This window comes from Notamacropus eugenii (assembly GCF_028372415.1).
Source record: "Notamacropus eugenii isolate mMacEug1 chromosome Y unlocalized genomic scaffold, mMacEug1.pri_v2 SUPER_Y_unloc_3, whole genome shotgun sequence".
NCBI lineage: Eukaryota > Metazoa > Chordata > Mammalia > Diprotodontia > Macropodidae > Notamacropus > Notamacropus eugenii.
Window position 1 is genome coordinate 395481 of NW_027325131.1, and position 16480 is coordinate 411960.

Genomic DNA, 16480 nt, shown 5'->3' on the forward strand with positions numbered 1-16480 from the left:
AGCTCACTGAAGAAAATAGTTCTTTCAAAACTAGAATGGAACAGATGGAGGCTAATGACTTTATGAGAAACCAAGAAATCACAAAACAAAACCAAAAGAATGAAAAAAATGGAAGATAATGTGAAATATCTCATTGGAAAAACAACTGACCTGGAAAATAGATCCAGGAGAGACAATTTAAAAGTTATGAGACTACCTGAAAGCCTTGATCAAAAAAAGAGCCTAAACATCATCTTGCATGAAATTATCAAGGAAAACTGCCCTGAGATTCTAGAACCAGGGGGCAAAATAAATATTGAAAGAATCCACCGATCACCTCCTGAAAGAGATCCAAAAAGAGAAACTCCTAGGAACATTGTGGCCAAATTTCAGAGTTCCCTGGTCAAGGAGACAATATTTCAAGCAGCTAGAAAGAATCAATTCAAGTATTGTGGAAATACAATCAGGATAACACAAGATCTAGAAGTTTCTACATTAAGGGATCGAAGGGGACATGGAATAGGATATTCCAGAAGTCAAATGACCTAGGACTAAAACCAAGAATCACCTACCCAGCAAAACTGAGTATAATACTTCAGGGGAAAAATTTGTCTTTTAATGAAATAGAGGACTTTGAAGCATTCTTGATGAAAGACCAGAGCTGAAAAAACTACCACAACTGAAATACCACAACTTATTCAGCCATTCCCCAATTGATGGGCATCCCCTTGATTTCCAGTTTTTGGCAACTACAAAAAGTCCTGCTATAAATATTTTTGTACATGTGGGACTCTTTCCCATTTTTATGACCTCTTGAGGTTACAGTCCTAGTAGTGATAATGCTAGGTCAAAAGGCATGCACATTTTTGTAGCCCTTTGGGCCCCTCATTTACTTTATATGTGTTCCCTCTATGTATATGCCTTTTATATTTCATAATGGATGTACAATTCTCAAGATTGACAAGTATCATCTCTTATAGGGAGGTAAACATTATTGCCAAATTGAGTAACAAGTTTTTCTTTTTCCCTGTTTACCTAAAAGTCTCTCTTGAGATCTGCATTTGAAGATCAAATTTTCTATTGAGTTCTGTACTTTTTTGTCAGGAAGATCTGGAAATTCCTTATTTCATTGAATGTCCATCTCCTTCCCTCAAATGTTATGCTGAACTTTGCTGGATTATTGATCCTTGGTTGTAGTCTCAGCTCCTTTGTCTTGCAGTATATAATATTACACTTCCTTTGATCTTTTAATGTAGAAACTACTAGGTCCTGCTTGCTCCAGACTGTAGTTCCTCAATATTTGAATGGTTTCTTTCTGCTGCCTGTAGTATTTTCTCCTTCACTTCATAGTTTTGGAATTTTGCAACAATATTTCTGAGTATTTTTAGTTTGGGATCCCTTTTGGGTGGTGAACAGTGGATTCTTTCGATGACTATTTTTTCCTCTGGATCTAGCACTTCTGGACAGTTTTCCTTGATGCTTTCTCGGAAGATATTTTCCAGACTCTTTTATTCATCATGGCTTTCTGGTTGGCCTATGATTCTTAACTTTTCTCTCTTGGGTCAATTTTCCAGGTCAGTTGTTTTTCCAATTAGATACTTTGCATTTTCTTTTACCTTTTCATTCTTTAGATTTTGACTGATTCTTAATATCTCATAGAATCACTAGTTCCCACTTGCCCAATTCTAATTTTTACCAAATTGTTTTATTCAGTTAACTTTTGCATCTCCTTTTCCATGTGTTCGATTATTCCTTTTAATGACTTATTTTCTCCAGTTAATTTTTGTACTCCTTTTTCCATTTGTCCAGTTTTCCCAGTTAGGTTTTGTGCTTCCTTTTCCATTTATTCAATTTTCCTTCATAAAGGCTTGTTCCCTTCAAGGAATTCTTTATTCACACGTTTAAAATCTTTAGCCAGTTTTTCTTCTGTTTCCTTCTTCAGCTGTTTCAGGAGAGCTGTTTCTGCTTGTGAGCAGTTCATAGACTCTTCTGAAGTTTCAGATGGGAGTACAGTCTCAACACTGACCTCTTTGGTAATTGTGTTTTGGTCCTTGACCCCAAAGAAATATTCCGTTTTTCCTGCTTTCTTTTTTTCTTCTTGCTCATGATAGTGAGGATTTGTGTGCTGTGGCCTCTGGTTCTTTCAGTTAGAAGCTGAAGAATCTGAAGTTGATTTGACTGGTGTGAAAAGGGTAAGGGCAGGTGCCTTTTCTTCTCTTTTGTGTGTGTTTCCAAGAATCAGTACTGAGGCTAGCTTGTTAAGTGTGGGGGAGGGGTGGGGTGCTCACAGGAGATCTCAGTTGTGCTAGATCAAAGGCAAACTCAGTGTTGGGTGATCCTGGCTGCTCTAATGTCTTCCCATTTCCCCTGAAGCTCTGAGGCATGCTTGGGTCCTACTGCAACATTCCTGCCCTCCCGGGGCCCCTGTACTTCTGGTTCACCTCTACGACACTAAGAGTAATCCCCCTTAGGTATTTTCCTAGCCTCAGGTTATACAAGACTGTTTGCCCCATCAGCTGATCCCACTGATTCAGGATTTTTCTGTGGAAGTATTTTATGGTTCTTTCAGAGGTCAACACGGGGAAGGCGAGAGAGCATTTACCGATCATTCCACTATTTTGGCTCCCAGAAATTCATGTAGGTGACTTACAGATGTTTAATTTGCGGACTGATAGTCTCAGGAACTGATTCAACTGAAACCTGTTGCTCAACGACTCTCACTCGCTCAGTTCTGCTTGTCTCCCACCCTGGGCTGCCACTCCGCAGTTCTGCTATGCTGCAGCTGTCTCAGGGCACCCCAGGATGTCTTGCTCAGGGGTAGTGGATGCGCAGGGCTGTGTGATGCTGTGGGCTCATGCCCCGAGGAACAGATCCTTTCCATCGACCTTGCAGTCTGTCCTGATCTGTGAATCTATCACAGTATGTCTCCTATTAGATTCTGCACCTCCAAAATTTCATCAGATTCTTTTTGTAGATGTATTGGAAAGAGTTTGTCTATGAGCTTAGGTGACTAATTGCTCTCACTCCACCATCTTTGCTCTGCCCCTGTCTCACAATTTATTACAAAGTTCTTCAGAGTGACCTAAAGAATGCCCTTGTGTTATATACACAGGTATAGCATATTAATATTTACAGATAATCTTTAAAAAAGCAAAATGAGTCAGAAGGAAATTTAATTGATGGTAGATTTTTTTTGAAAGAAATTTATTATCTATGCAAAAGTTTCATTCAGAATATATTCCATCATCCTATGATTGTTAAAAACGTTTCTATGGGTAGAAAATGGGCAATGGGTGTTGACATGGTGACTATAAAGACTGAAATTGTTTCCCCATGAGACAGTTGTCACTCTTTATATGGCTGATTGTGCCATACCTTGTTCTTTAAGTTGGCCTACTAGCCAATATTTCCCAGAGAGGCTCATGATGTTGCTTTTGGGAAAGTGTCAACATATTCAAACCAAATTATGCCAAAATGTTTCTTTCTCTTTCCTTGTAAAGAGAAATATATTGCCAGGCAATAGGCATAAGCCAGTGATAAAGCATTCATTTTTACTGCAGTCAGTAAAGAGTAAAGTGGTATTTTTGTTTTGTTTTAAGTAAATTTATCATTTTCTGGAAAAGTTTCCTCCTTTTCCTTCTCTTGTTCTCCTTTCTCCTCCTCCTCCACCTTCCCTTCCACTTCCTTCTTCCAACAACAACAAAGCAGTAGCAGCAACAGCAACAACAGGAAAATAGTATTCGCAGTGATTATAATAATAATCTATATGGAAGGAACATCAAACTACAAGCATTGAAACTGAATGTTGTGAAATTAGAAAGTACAGGCTTCAATCCAAAGAAGAGAGCGCACTTTCCTCTTTTTTATGGAATTTAGTATCCATGGGTGTTAAATGTTGCATGCAATGTTAGATTTCTTTCTCTGACTTTGGTATTCAATTTTTCTCTTTCTTGGTGTTCTATTTGGTTTTTTTTTTTGATAATGGGTGTCTCTGAAAGAGAAAAGAGAAAGAAAAGAAATTTAAGAAAAGCTATGCCTATCTTTGAATCTATCTAAAAAATAGAACAAATCAGAACGCAGTGGGTTCTGATAGCTCATAAAGTCACAATACTGCATTTCCTTTTATAACTTGTCTAGGGTAAGATCGGGTGTTGATAATGGTGATGGTGGTGGCTCTTTTCATTCTTTCAAGTTCTCCCTTTTCAATTCTCAATCTTTTGTGATGTAGTGGTGGATTAGCAAGCATCCAACATTCTCAGGATGACCTACAGGCACAGATTCTTCGATCTGCTTTATAAAGGAAAGATAGCATCAAAGGAATTAGCAATTAGCAATCCTTCTATAATTACACATATCACTGGTTGAAAGGAAAAGTCAACAAGTTGAACATGGAGAAGATACAAACTGAAAAAATGCAGGCAGAGAAATTAGTACAAAGATCAACAGACAGGGCTCCAACTATCTGACAAATAATATATCGAATGGGGAAGCACCAACATCTGAATAGTTGGGAGGTTCTTGACAAATGGCTACTCAGAGTCCCATCTAGGGAAACAAGAGGTCCTTCTCTTCAGCAAAATCCCCAAAGCAAAACATCCATCTCCCACTATATATCGTTTTCAAATTTCCATAGGACTCCAGATGCAATGTCAATTCTCTTCTGTAAGACATTTACACTGAGTCACAAGAAGACAGTCATCTTGGTGCAGGAAAATAACCTCCAGTTATGCATCACAATTTCAATCTCTGACATTTGTTTTGATTTTACAAAACCTTCTCCAGGACTTGCCATATATGACACATATTAACCCTCATACTTGCCATTATGTCATTTTAATTTGATTTCCTTAAGTTTTAAAATTGTATCTTCTTCTGGTGTCCCTGAATACCTCTCTCTTCTTGACAGTATAGTAAGTTTATAAGTAACCAATAGGGTATATGGTGAATTATAGGAAAACTAGACCCTTTTCAGAGCTACTCATTCACCTTTGCCATTCTCACATGTGGCTCCAAGAACTTATACCATGAGAAGTGGCTGCATGCCAGTAAAACTATTAGTAGACAGGCTAAACCAGGTTGAGGGTACCTGAAGTGACTCAAGCTCATGCATGAGATGGGGTTAGGGGTATCTATTCCAAGTATGGGAACACTTCCACTCAGAAGAGACTGCTAAAAACAATTTGTTTCAAAAGCCATGAGGGCAGCTGAAGTAGATACTATGGAACACTTTAGAACTTGTTCAGACATGGATGCCTCTCTCCTTAACCACCATCTCCCACATTGCTACTTGCTTTCCTTCAGCATCCAATCCCATGTTTCCATTCTGTATGATTCAGTATGCCTTTCATTATTTGCCTCTGTATTTCTGTGCTATGTGTCCCTACTTCCTCTATGGTTATTAAATTATGATTACAAACCCATTTCCCACAGCCATCATGGTCATTCTCACAGAGTACTCAAAGATTCAATTGTTTTTGCCCACATTTAATAATTTTATTATCTCATAAAGTATCAATTCACTTTAAACCTTAAAGGGTTTCACAGGTTAACAAGAAATTAGATGTCAGTTTCTTTTATACTTGCCAACTTGAGATATTATTTACTTAGTACAATAAATATTTAATTTGTATAAACTGAGTCTATTTATGTGTATATATGTTAGAGTGTATGCATATATACATACAAACATATAAACATACACAAGTATATACACACACACTTGTTCTTGCTACTGGGTTATGCAAACATTAGTAATTTAGACAAGATGAATCCACAGGTTTTTAACGGTCTTCATTGGGATCATTGTTAAGTACTGCTCATGCCAGAAAAGTGGGAAACTTGAAAACAGATTTTGACACCATGGGCTCAAGAAATAGACCAAGTTGATTGCTACATGTTTTATTTTGATTCCATTATATTTGGCGGTACCAGAGCTTGTGCAGAGCATTCTTCATTTCTGTATTTCTTAGAGTGTAGATAAAAGGTTACAGCATGGATGCAATCACAGCATATAACACAGAGCATTCTATCTCACTATTGTTGTCCCTGGGAGGTGTTGTGTAGGTATAGACAAAGGGCGGAAAGAACAGGACTACAACCATAATGTGGGAGTCAAAGGTGGAGAGAGCTCTGCGCCTACCCTCTCCCAAGTGCATATGAAGATTATACATTATGACTGTGCAAGGATAAGATAACCAACCAAGCAAACCATGGCAGTGTTAGCAATGACGAAGATATTAACTACATGCATGTAGGTGCAGATCAGCTTCAGGAGGGGCTTCGCATCACATATGCAGTGGTCAGTCTGATTACGGCCACAGAAAGGTAACCAACGGACCATGAATATCTGGGCAATGGAATGTCAAAAGGTCACTGTACAAGAAGTCAATATCAGCATATTACATTGGCACCAGTTACCAAGGACTGTGTAGTGCAAAGGTTTACAGATGGCAACATAGCGATCAAAGGCCATTCAACACCTCCCAGGCAGTGAGCAGCAAAAAGCTGAAAATGAGATGTTTTTGCTTTCTGCAGCTAAATCTCTGATCAGTGTAGGGATGATGGTGGAAGTATAGGCGGGATCTGTGAGGGCCAAGTGACACAAAAATATAGTACATGGGTTGCTGAATCAGATGGCTACCTGTGGTAGTGATGAAGATGATGAAGTTACCAAGGAAGATTGTAAAATAACAGAGCAAGAAAAATCCAAAATATATTGTCCTCATCTCTTTGGTCATGAAAAGTCCCAAGAGAACAAATTCTGTGACATTGTTCTGATTTTTCATGTAGTTAGAGGAGGTGACAAATATAAAGTAGATTATTAATTAATCTGAAATTGTGTGGAATAGGACAAATCATCATTGGTATCAGTTATATTTATAGTGCATAAAACCCTCTTTGAGATAATTGTAAAACATATAAGATTGTTTAAATTGTCACACTGATTGTAAAGTTTTAAACTAAAGTGCCCAATTTTAAGTCACATAATTAAAAATTAATTAAATAAATATCTGTTCACTAATACTTTTACAAGGGAAATAAATCCATTTGCATCTACACTTTCAAGGTCATAACTTAAAATAATATAAATATATCTTAAATAATTACCTATATATCTCTATACTCTTATCTATTTATATATAAAATTTTAATAAGGAATAGCATAATTAATTGTCATAATATGAAATTATTATTATAAGGGTAAGTAACCCTACCTACATTTTTTTCTGTGATGGGATGGTGCAAATGACAAGCAAAGTCCAGTCAAAACAAGCAAACCAATCAAGTCATGATATTTGGTATTGGATAAGGGAAGAAAGGAAGAGGAGGAGGAGGAGAGAAGCATAAAAGTAAAGCAAAGTCTTCTTCAAAATAATAATAATGGTATCCCATAGTTCTTTGCGTATCTTTGCAAACTTTTTGAGCAGCAATTTTTCTTCACTTAAGAAGACAAAATTCTCTGTTACTGTGGCTGAAAATGATCTATCACCATAGCATCAACACAACTTATCCTAAACCTTCTCAAACACAGTACGGCTGATCCTTTTGAAGAGTTTACCATGTTGGCCAGAGCTTTCTAGCTTCACCAAACCTGATGAAATATGGATTCTCCAAACATAACTTTGAGAAAATTAAATCATAGTGATTTTCAGGTTTTTCTCCTTCGTGAAGAAAGATTCTATGTTCTATAATTTAAATTTTTCAGATCAAGTGGGTTAAATGTTATGCTTCTCTTTCTTCTGTAGCTAACTTTTAACTTTTGCAATTTCCTCAATTTGTTTTCTTTTTAAATTTATCGATTCACGTCAATGTTCAGTCACAGGCAGTTCTCAATTCACTGCTTTCCATCTCTCTCACTATGGAAAAAAAAAAATTTCCTATCCCCCTCCTGGCGAGATCTGCATTGTAAATTAAGAAAACATTGTCATGTACATAAATAAGGTATTTTAATAGGCATCCTAACATGAATCCTATCTAATCTAAAAAAAGCTTTATCACTGTTTAAATATTATTACTAAAAAATAAAATAAAACATAGATGAGCTGACCTTGATTGATCCAATGAATAATTCAGTAGATTAATTAGATATGTAGGACCAGTGCTCTCTTCCAAAAAGAATGAAAGTATTTCTTATTATTCTTGTTTCTTATGATTTGAAGGTGGGGATGGGAAAAACCACAGAAGCACTACTTGTGGAAAATAATCAAGCTGAATCAACCATATTCACTATTTCTAGTGTGACACTTTTCTGCAGAGAGAAGGGAGGCATCTGTTTTATCATCTGTTCTTTGGAGTTAGTATTAATCCTAGTCCTTCATGTTTGTTAGTTAATCTATCTATACCATATCTCTATCTTTAGTACATTTTAATCTATCCATCCCTCCATCGTATTTTCATAGATTCATTATTATATCATTCTTATCTCTTAATCTATCCATTCATCTGTCCATAATCTATCTATCCATCCATCTATACATCTATATATTTATTTTCCCCCAGTAGTCCCGATAGGAATGTTCCTTTACTCTTGATTTTAACTCAAATAAGTAAATTGTAACATTCAACAACAACAATGGATGGAGAATGACCCAAGAGGAAAGAACAATAATTTCAGCTACTTCATACATTAATTTTCCCAGAGCTTTGCTTATGTAAGCTAACCCTATAGTTACCCAAAAACACAATGCAATGCAAAACATGTACTGTTCTTCTCTGAGAGCAGATTTAAACTCCAAAGGTAAAGAATCTTAACCTGAACTACCTACATAAGAGCTGTGTTTGACAAGTGTGAGGAAAAGGAAATCTTTTCTAAGAAAAGGAAATATTGTTCTAAGATGTAGAGCTGTAAGGTACATTGGGACAGTGAGGTGGCACAGTGGATAGAATTCCAGGCCTGGATGCAGGAAGACGTATGTACCTGGTTTGGAATTCATCTTCAGACACTTATTAGCTGTATGACTCTGACAAGTCACTTAACCTTGTTCAGTGGTGGGGAGAAACCTGCAGCTTTGAGTCCACACATGGCCTTCTAGGTGCTTGGGTGCAGCCTTTTGATTAAGTCCAAGTTTAACAAAACAAATCATTTCACTAAAGGGATTTGTTGTGTGACGTTTGAATTAAGTCAGATGACTGCACTTGAGAACCGAGAGGACGACATGTGGCCTTCAGGCCACAGGTTCTCTACTCCTGACCTTGTTTGTCTCAGTTCCTTCTTTTGTAAAATGAACTGTGAAAGCAAATGGCAGAACAATCCAGTATCATTGCCAACAAAACAAAACAAAACAAAACACAAAGAAGACCATGAAGAATCTGACCTTACTCACACAATTGACCATCAACAACAAAGGGACTTTAGAGGCAGGATGACTTACAAGAGAGATCATACTGATCTCTCTGAATTGGGAATTACAAGACCTGAGTTCAAATCCACTCTTCTCCCTACCATGTGACCACTAACTTCTCTGTGTTTTTGTTTCTTCATCTGTAAGATGAAAAGATTTACTTCGAAGATTTTAAGTATTTGTTTCAGCTACAAATCTATCATCATTCAATTATCAAAGCCTCCTTTTGAAGCTAAATAATTATAGGGATAAAATGATATTTTCAAAGACACTCACTGAGCCATTCAGTAGTTTAGCGGGGATTCAAATTTGAATCTGAAATTCAATACATTAAAATGCTTTGTCGTTTGCCATATTGCTATTAAGGGTTAATGGTTAGATTCAAGATTCAAACTTCTTGCTTTTAACGGTTTTATTTATTTGCTTTGTAATATATTCCTTGGCTGTACCCTATCTAGCCCAAAAATGCTTGTGATAGTGAAATGACTCAAAAGAAAAAAGAGAAAGAGATTTTTCCACCATCTTTATGATTCTAGAAATGCCTCAACTAAAGTTCTTCATACCAAGAACCTTTTTCTTTAAACCTAGCCTTAAGGAATAATGTTCCATATCCTTAATATTGAAGATATTTAAGCTCAAGCATATTCTTGGGTGGGAGGAATTAATAAAAAATTTCACTGAAGAATGGTAAGCACATGACATAAGAGCATATGAGTATCTGAAATGGGGAAGTAGGAATCTAGGTTATCTCATATAATAAAACTATTGCTTTTGTAGGGAAAAAATAACTTTCAAAGACTTCCTTTTTTACTTATTTATCTTGTGTATGTAAAAGTATTGAATAAATATTGTTAAAAATTTGATGAGTGATGTTATTAGGGACAATAAAGTCCTACAATGAATGAGTACAAGTGCATACAAGAAAACTTACAGTATACCGCAACACAACAAGACAAATTCATTCGCAGGAGATGTAATCCCATTCAAAACCTACCTGGTACCAAGAAGAGAAGACTGACGTCTGGTCAAGCATTACTGGCAAATATGGATTATTTTGGTCTCCCAAGAGGATGGTCTACTATTATCAACAGATGGGGTGGCAGAAGGTAATTTTTTCCAGGCAACTTCAATTTATTCTAAGGAGAGAGGAGTGTTCCCTTCTTTTCTGGAGCTCAAAAGGCAAATGGATTTTCCACATTATTGACTCCATGCAAAATATTTAATCCATTGACTGCTTTCTGTGAAATCACATAGAAAAGTGATTTTAAAGGTTTGTGAAGCACCCTTGAGACTTGTTCTCCTGCAAACATTTCCAAGCAACTTAGAAAAGCAAAATATCAAAATACAAATACAAATTTCAGGATTAGTCAATAAGTCAGTTGTTCAATCGAGCATTTATTAAACACCTGGATCTACCAGACAAGTCTACACAAGGGAGTAAAAATGACGTGATGCAGTCATTACCTCAGAGTCAGGAAGATCTCAGTTGAAGTTCAGACTTTAGCAGAGATTGCCAGTGTCACTATAATAAAAAGCTTAATCTTTTGATGCCCCGTGGAACACTGCCCTATTACAAAGCAAGTACTTTTCCTCATTGGAGGTAAGATGCCTTTATCAGGTGGCATCAAGGTGATGCGGGGGATAGAGCACCATCCCTGGAGTCAGGAAGACCTGAATTCAGAATGACCTCAGATGCATACTAGCTGTGTGAACTTCGATTCATTTGCCCCTCCAAAAAAAAAGCTTCTTCAGGAATTCTATATACCAATGTAATATTGGCTCTATTTCAAAATGAGAAAATAAAATTTAAAAAGTAACAGACTCCATTCAAGATGCTGAGGATATAGCCAAAAATTAAATAATCATTGCCTTTGAGCAGTTTGTGGTTTATTGGGTAAAACAGCATGCATATATTTAAATATATTTCAGTAATATATTAGACTCCTTCACCCTTATTATTCAATTGAACCCATTCATGTAACAGAAACATAGAAGGTACCTGCAATGTCCACTTGCCCACAGATAGATTTTGTAGGTTGATAGATATGGCAGCTGAAAGATAATAGATCTGTATTTCCCCTCAATATCTGAGTGTGCATTTGACAGGAGTAATCTTTGAACACGAAAATATAATATCAGACACTGTCTCCGCTTTTATTGCATCCATTTGCAAGGAAGTGATGGAACTGGTTGCCACGACGTTTGGCCATTTTTTTTAATGTTAAGTTTCAAGTCAGCTCTTACACTCTCCTCTTTCTCCTTCATCAAGAGAGTTTTTAAAAATTCTTCCCCAATTTCTGCCATCACAATGGCATATCTGGGATTGCTGATATTTTTCCAAGTAATCTTAATCACAGCTTTTGGTTCATCCAGTCTGTCATTTCACATGATATAGGATGCATATTAAATCTAAATAAATAAAGTGACAATATATAGACTAGTCGTACTTCTTTCCCAATCTTAAATCAATCATTTGTTCCATACTTAGTTGCTTCTTGATCCACATACTGGTTCCTAAAGAGAGAAATAAAATGCTTTGGTACTCCTACCTCTTTGAGAACTTGCTACATTTTGCTATGATCCACACATAGGCTTCAATGTAGTCAGTGAAGCAGAAGTAGACTTTCCCCCTGGAAATCCCTTGTTTTCTGTACAATCCGGCAAATATTGAGAATTTGAACTCTAGTTCCTTTGCCTCTCTCAAAATGAGCCTGCTCTTCTGGTAGTTCTTAGTTCACATATTATTAAAAGCAAGTTTGCATATTCTTAAACCTAATCTCGATGACATGTGAAATAAACACAATTGTTCAGTACTTTGAACATTCTTTGGCATTGTCCTTCTTTAGGATTAGGATTAAAACTGAATGCACTAGCTACTTATTCTTTACAAAATGAAGAAATTTTTTTGACACCCAAAATACTCCACTTTTCAGGAAAATTACAGTACTCACATAAATATCAGTGTTTAAGTACCATGGCTTTGTTTGCCAGACTCTTTACTCTTAGAATGAAAAATGAAATTAGTGTTCATCTTAATCGGCAATTTCTTCATGAAGTCCTCACTGATCCTACAGAAAAAAGTGCTTTTATTTCTTTCCGTCAGACACACTCACATGTCCTCTTTTTCTCCTCAGTCTGACTCTGCCCTTATGTCCATATCTATCTGATGGTCTTTATACTCTTCTCATCTCTCTCTCTCTCTCTCTCTCTCTCTCTCTCTCTCTCTCTCTCTCTCTCTCTCTCTCTCTCTCTCCCTCTTTCCTCTTCTGTATCTTTTGACAGTTGTGATTACTGACTCAGTCTGAGTATTACATCTTCCCTTTGCTTTCATGACATTCCTCTTTGTTCTCCTCCTACCTGCCTGACTAACTCTTCACTGTCTTAAGTAATGTATGTCCATTATGTCTATCACAGGCTCCTGTCCTGAAACTACTTTTCTCTATATCCTCCTCTTGATTAATACCTTCAGCATTCTTGGCTTTGATGATTGTCCACATTAAGAAGATCTTCAGATTTATACATTTAACCCTCTTCCTTCTTCTGAGCTCAAATCTCATATCAGAAACCACATCTTAGATTCTCCACAAGTTTCTAACACTTGGATATCAAATTGAATACCTCAAAAATGAAATTCATTAGCTCCCTATTTTTCATGTTTTGTTAATTTTACCACCGCTCTATCTCTTGTATCCACCACCTACTTTCTACTCCCATGACAATCATAGTAGTTGAAGTCTTTATCATATCACACTCAAATTATTACAATCTCTTCCTAACTGACATACTGATATTAGAATTTCCTTTCACTAAGATATATGCTAAAACATCTGCATAATTGACCTATGTTACACCATTGCCTAAGAAGTTTCAAGATTTCTCTGTTGCTTCTAGGACCTAAATAAAAACTCCCACAATTGTTTTTTATAATTTTGATAACCTCGTTGTAGCATACATTTTCTGATTGTAGCACATTTCCCATCTCTTTCACAATGTTCTAGAAAAACTGAATTCCTATACATATAAAATTCCACGTGTCCCAATTTTAATCTGCATAGTTTTTTCTTTTTTGATAGTACTTTTTATTTTTAGCTTTCGATATTTACTTTATAAGATTTTGAATTCTAAATTTCCCTCCCTCCCCAAGATGGCCTCTAAACTGATAGAAGCCATACATGCATGATAGTATTAAAAGTATTTCTACGTTATTCATGTTGTTAAAGAAGAATGAGAAGAAAAGGGGAAAAACCATAACAAAGAAAAAAGAGAAAATAGCATGCTTCCATCTGCATTAATACTACACAGTCCTTTGTCTGGATGTGAAGAAGAGCATATTCTATCATGAGTCTTCAGGAACTGTCTTAGATAATAGCATTGCTCAGATCAGCTAAGTATAACAAAGTCGGTCTTAACATAATGTTTCCATTCCTGTGTACAATGCTCCCCTAACTGCCTTTCCTCTTCTTCTAGAATGCTGTCTCTTTAATTCAAACTTTTGTATTCCCTAATCACTTTCAAGCTTCATCTCATGTCATTTCTTCTAAAAATTCTATTATGATTGTCCCGCTTGTTAGTGACCATACAACATGTTGTTTTAAAAAATTTTCTGTGTACACAGCTCATATTTGTTAGTGAACCTGCTGCAGCTCACCACGACACTTCATTTTTAATATATAATTTATTTATTTTTCAGTTCTCAACATTCACTTTTTTTTTTGTCTTTTATCCTCGGGAAGGAAAGGGAGCTCCCATGGGGAGAACTTGCCCTGCATGCTGATATGTAGCTTGTATCCGGAATAAAGCCTACACCTCTGTCTGACTCTGGAGGTCTTTTCTCTCATATGTTTATCCGGCTGGCCACCGAAGACGTGAGATAGGTAAGAGGACCCGGCAGCTCACAGCATTAGGCTGGACACATTACTGCCCCTTCTTCCATCCTACTTCTCCCTATTTTCCTGTTGGGTAAAATAGATTTTTATACCCCATTGTCTGTACATCTTATTTTCCAATTGCATGCTAAATTTTTTAACATCATTAATAACGCTTTGAGTTCTATATTCTCTCTCTTCCTCCCTCCCCAATCACCCTCATTGAAAAAACAAGCACTTTAATACAGGTTATGCATGTGTAGCCATGCAAAACACTTGTATAATTGTTAGATTGTAAAAGAGTAACCACATTTCCATCTGTCCTATCCTGCCCTCCATTTATTCCATTCTCACCTTTGACCTGTCCTCCCAGAATAATGTTTGCTTCTAATTATCCCTTTCCTCAATTTGCTGTCGCTTCAATTATCTTCCCTCTCTTATCCCCCTTACCTCCTCCCTTTCTGCAGGGTAAAACAGATTTCAATATCCAAGTAAGTGTGTGTTATTTCATCTTTAGGCTAAATCCCATGAGAGTAAGGTTCACTTATTTTCTTTCATCTGCCCCTCTTCCACTCCATTGTAGAAGCTCTTTCTTGTGTCATTTCAGATGATGTCCTGCATTCTACATCTTCCTTTCTCATAAGCCTAGTACCTTCCAGTCAACAGTAAATTTTATTTTTTAGGTATTCTCCCTTCGTATTGAGCTCACCCAGTGCCGTGTATCTGTACACACACACACATGCATATTAATACATACTTATAAATACAAGCATATGTACATAGGTACATATGTGTATCTATGTGCATATATGCATATACATGTGTATGTGCATATATGCATAAATATACACATATATGTGTAAACACATACACCCATGTACATATACATGCCTACACATACATAATATACACATACCTACATTCCCAAAGACACTTACTCACGTGCATTTATATGTATTCATGTGTGTACATTTTTATGTATTTATGTGTGTGTATCTACGTACACACACACACACACATATATACATATGTATTGTGTGTGTATAAATGTGTGTATATATATGTGTCTGTGTGTGTGTATGCATATTCCCTTTTACTACTCTAAATCTGTAAAAGGTCTCATGTAGGAATGTAAACAGTTTAACGTTAATGAGTTCCTGAACGCTTCTCTTTCTTCTTTACCTTTTCATGTTTCTCTTGATTCTTGTATTTGAAAGTCAAGTTTTTTATACAGCTCTGGTCTTTTCAACAAGAATGCTTGGTAGTCCTCTATTTCACTGAAATTTTATTTTTCCCCTGATGTATTATACTCAGTTTTGCTGGGGAGGTGATTCTTGGTTTTAATCCTATTGCCTTTTACCGCTGGAATATCATATTCCAAGCCCTTCAATACCTTGGTATAGAAACTCGTTAATTCGGTGTTATCCTGATTGTATTTCCACAATATTTCAATTGTTTTTTTTCTGGCTGCTTGAAATATGTAACCCTTGACCTGGAAATTCTGGAATTTGTCTACCATATTCCTAGGAGTTTGCCTTATGAAAACTCTTTCAGGAGGTTATTGGTGAATTCTTTCCATTTCTATTTTGCCCTCTGGTTCTAGAATATTAAGGCACCTTTTCTTGATAATTTCTAGGAAGATGGAGTCTAGGGTCTTTGTTTCACGGTGATTTTCAGGTAGACCAATAATGTTCAAATAATTTCTCCTGAATCTAATTTACAGGTCAGTTGTTTTTCCAGAGTGATATTTTGCATAGTTTTCTATTTTTTTCATTTTTCTTTTGTTTTATAATGTATTGGTTTCTCAAAAAATCATTAGCTTCCATTTGTTCCATTCTAATTTTGAAAGAACTATTTTCTTCAGGGAGATTTTGAACCTCCTTTTCCATTTGACTAATTCTGTTTTTCAAAGCATTCTTCTCCTCATTGGCTTTCTGAGCCTCTTTAGTCATTTGGGTTAGTCTATTTTCAAAGGTGTTATTTTTTTTTCAGCATTTTTTGGGGTCTCCTCTAGCAAGATGTTGAATGGCTTTTCATGATTTTCTTTCATTGCTCTCATTTCCCTTCCCAATTTTTCCTCCACCTCCCTTACTTAATTTTCAAAATCCTGTTTGAGATCTCTATGGCATGAGACCATCGAAAAGTTTTTGGAGGCTTTGCATACAGAAGAATTGCCTTTGCTGTCTTCTTCTGATTGTAAATTTTGCTCTTCCTCTTCTGAAAGTACGGAAGAAAATACCTTTTTCACCAAGAAAGTAACGTTCGGTAGTCTTATTTTTTTTTCTCTTTTGGGGC

General features: G+C 36.3%; 1 pseudogene; it reads right to left on the minus strand.

The window, feature by feature from the left end:
* Positions 1 to 5891: 5891 nt before the first annotated feature.
* LOC140516998 (olfactory receptor 4P4-like) lies at positions 5892 to 6764 on the minus strand (annotated as a pseudogene).
* Positions 6765 to 16480: the final 9716 nt, after the last annotated feature.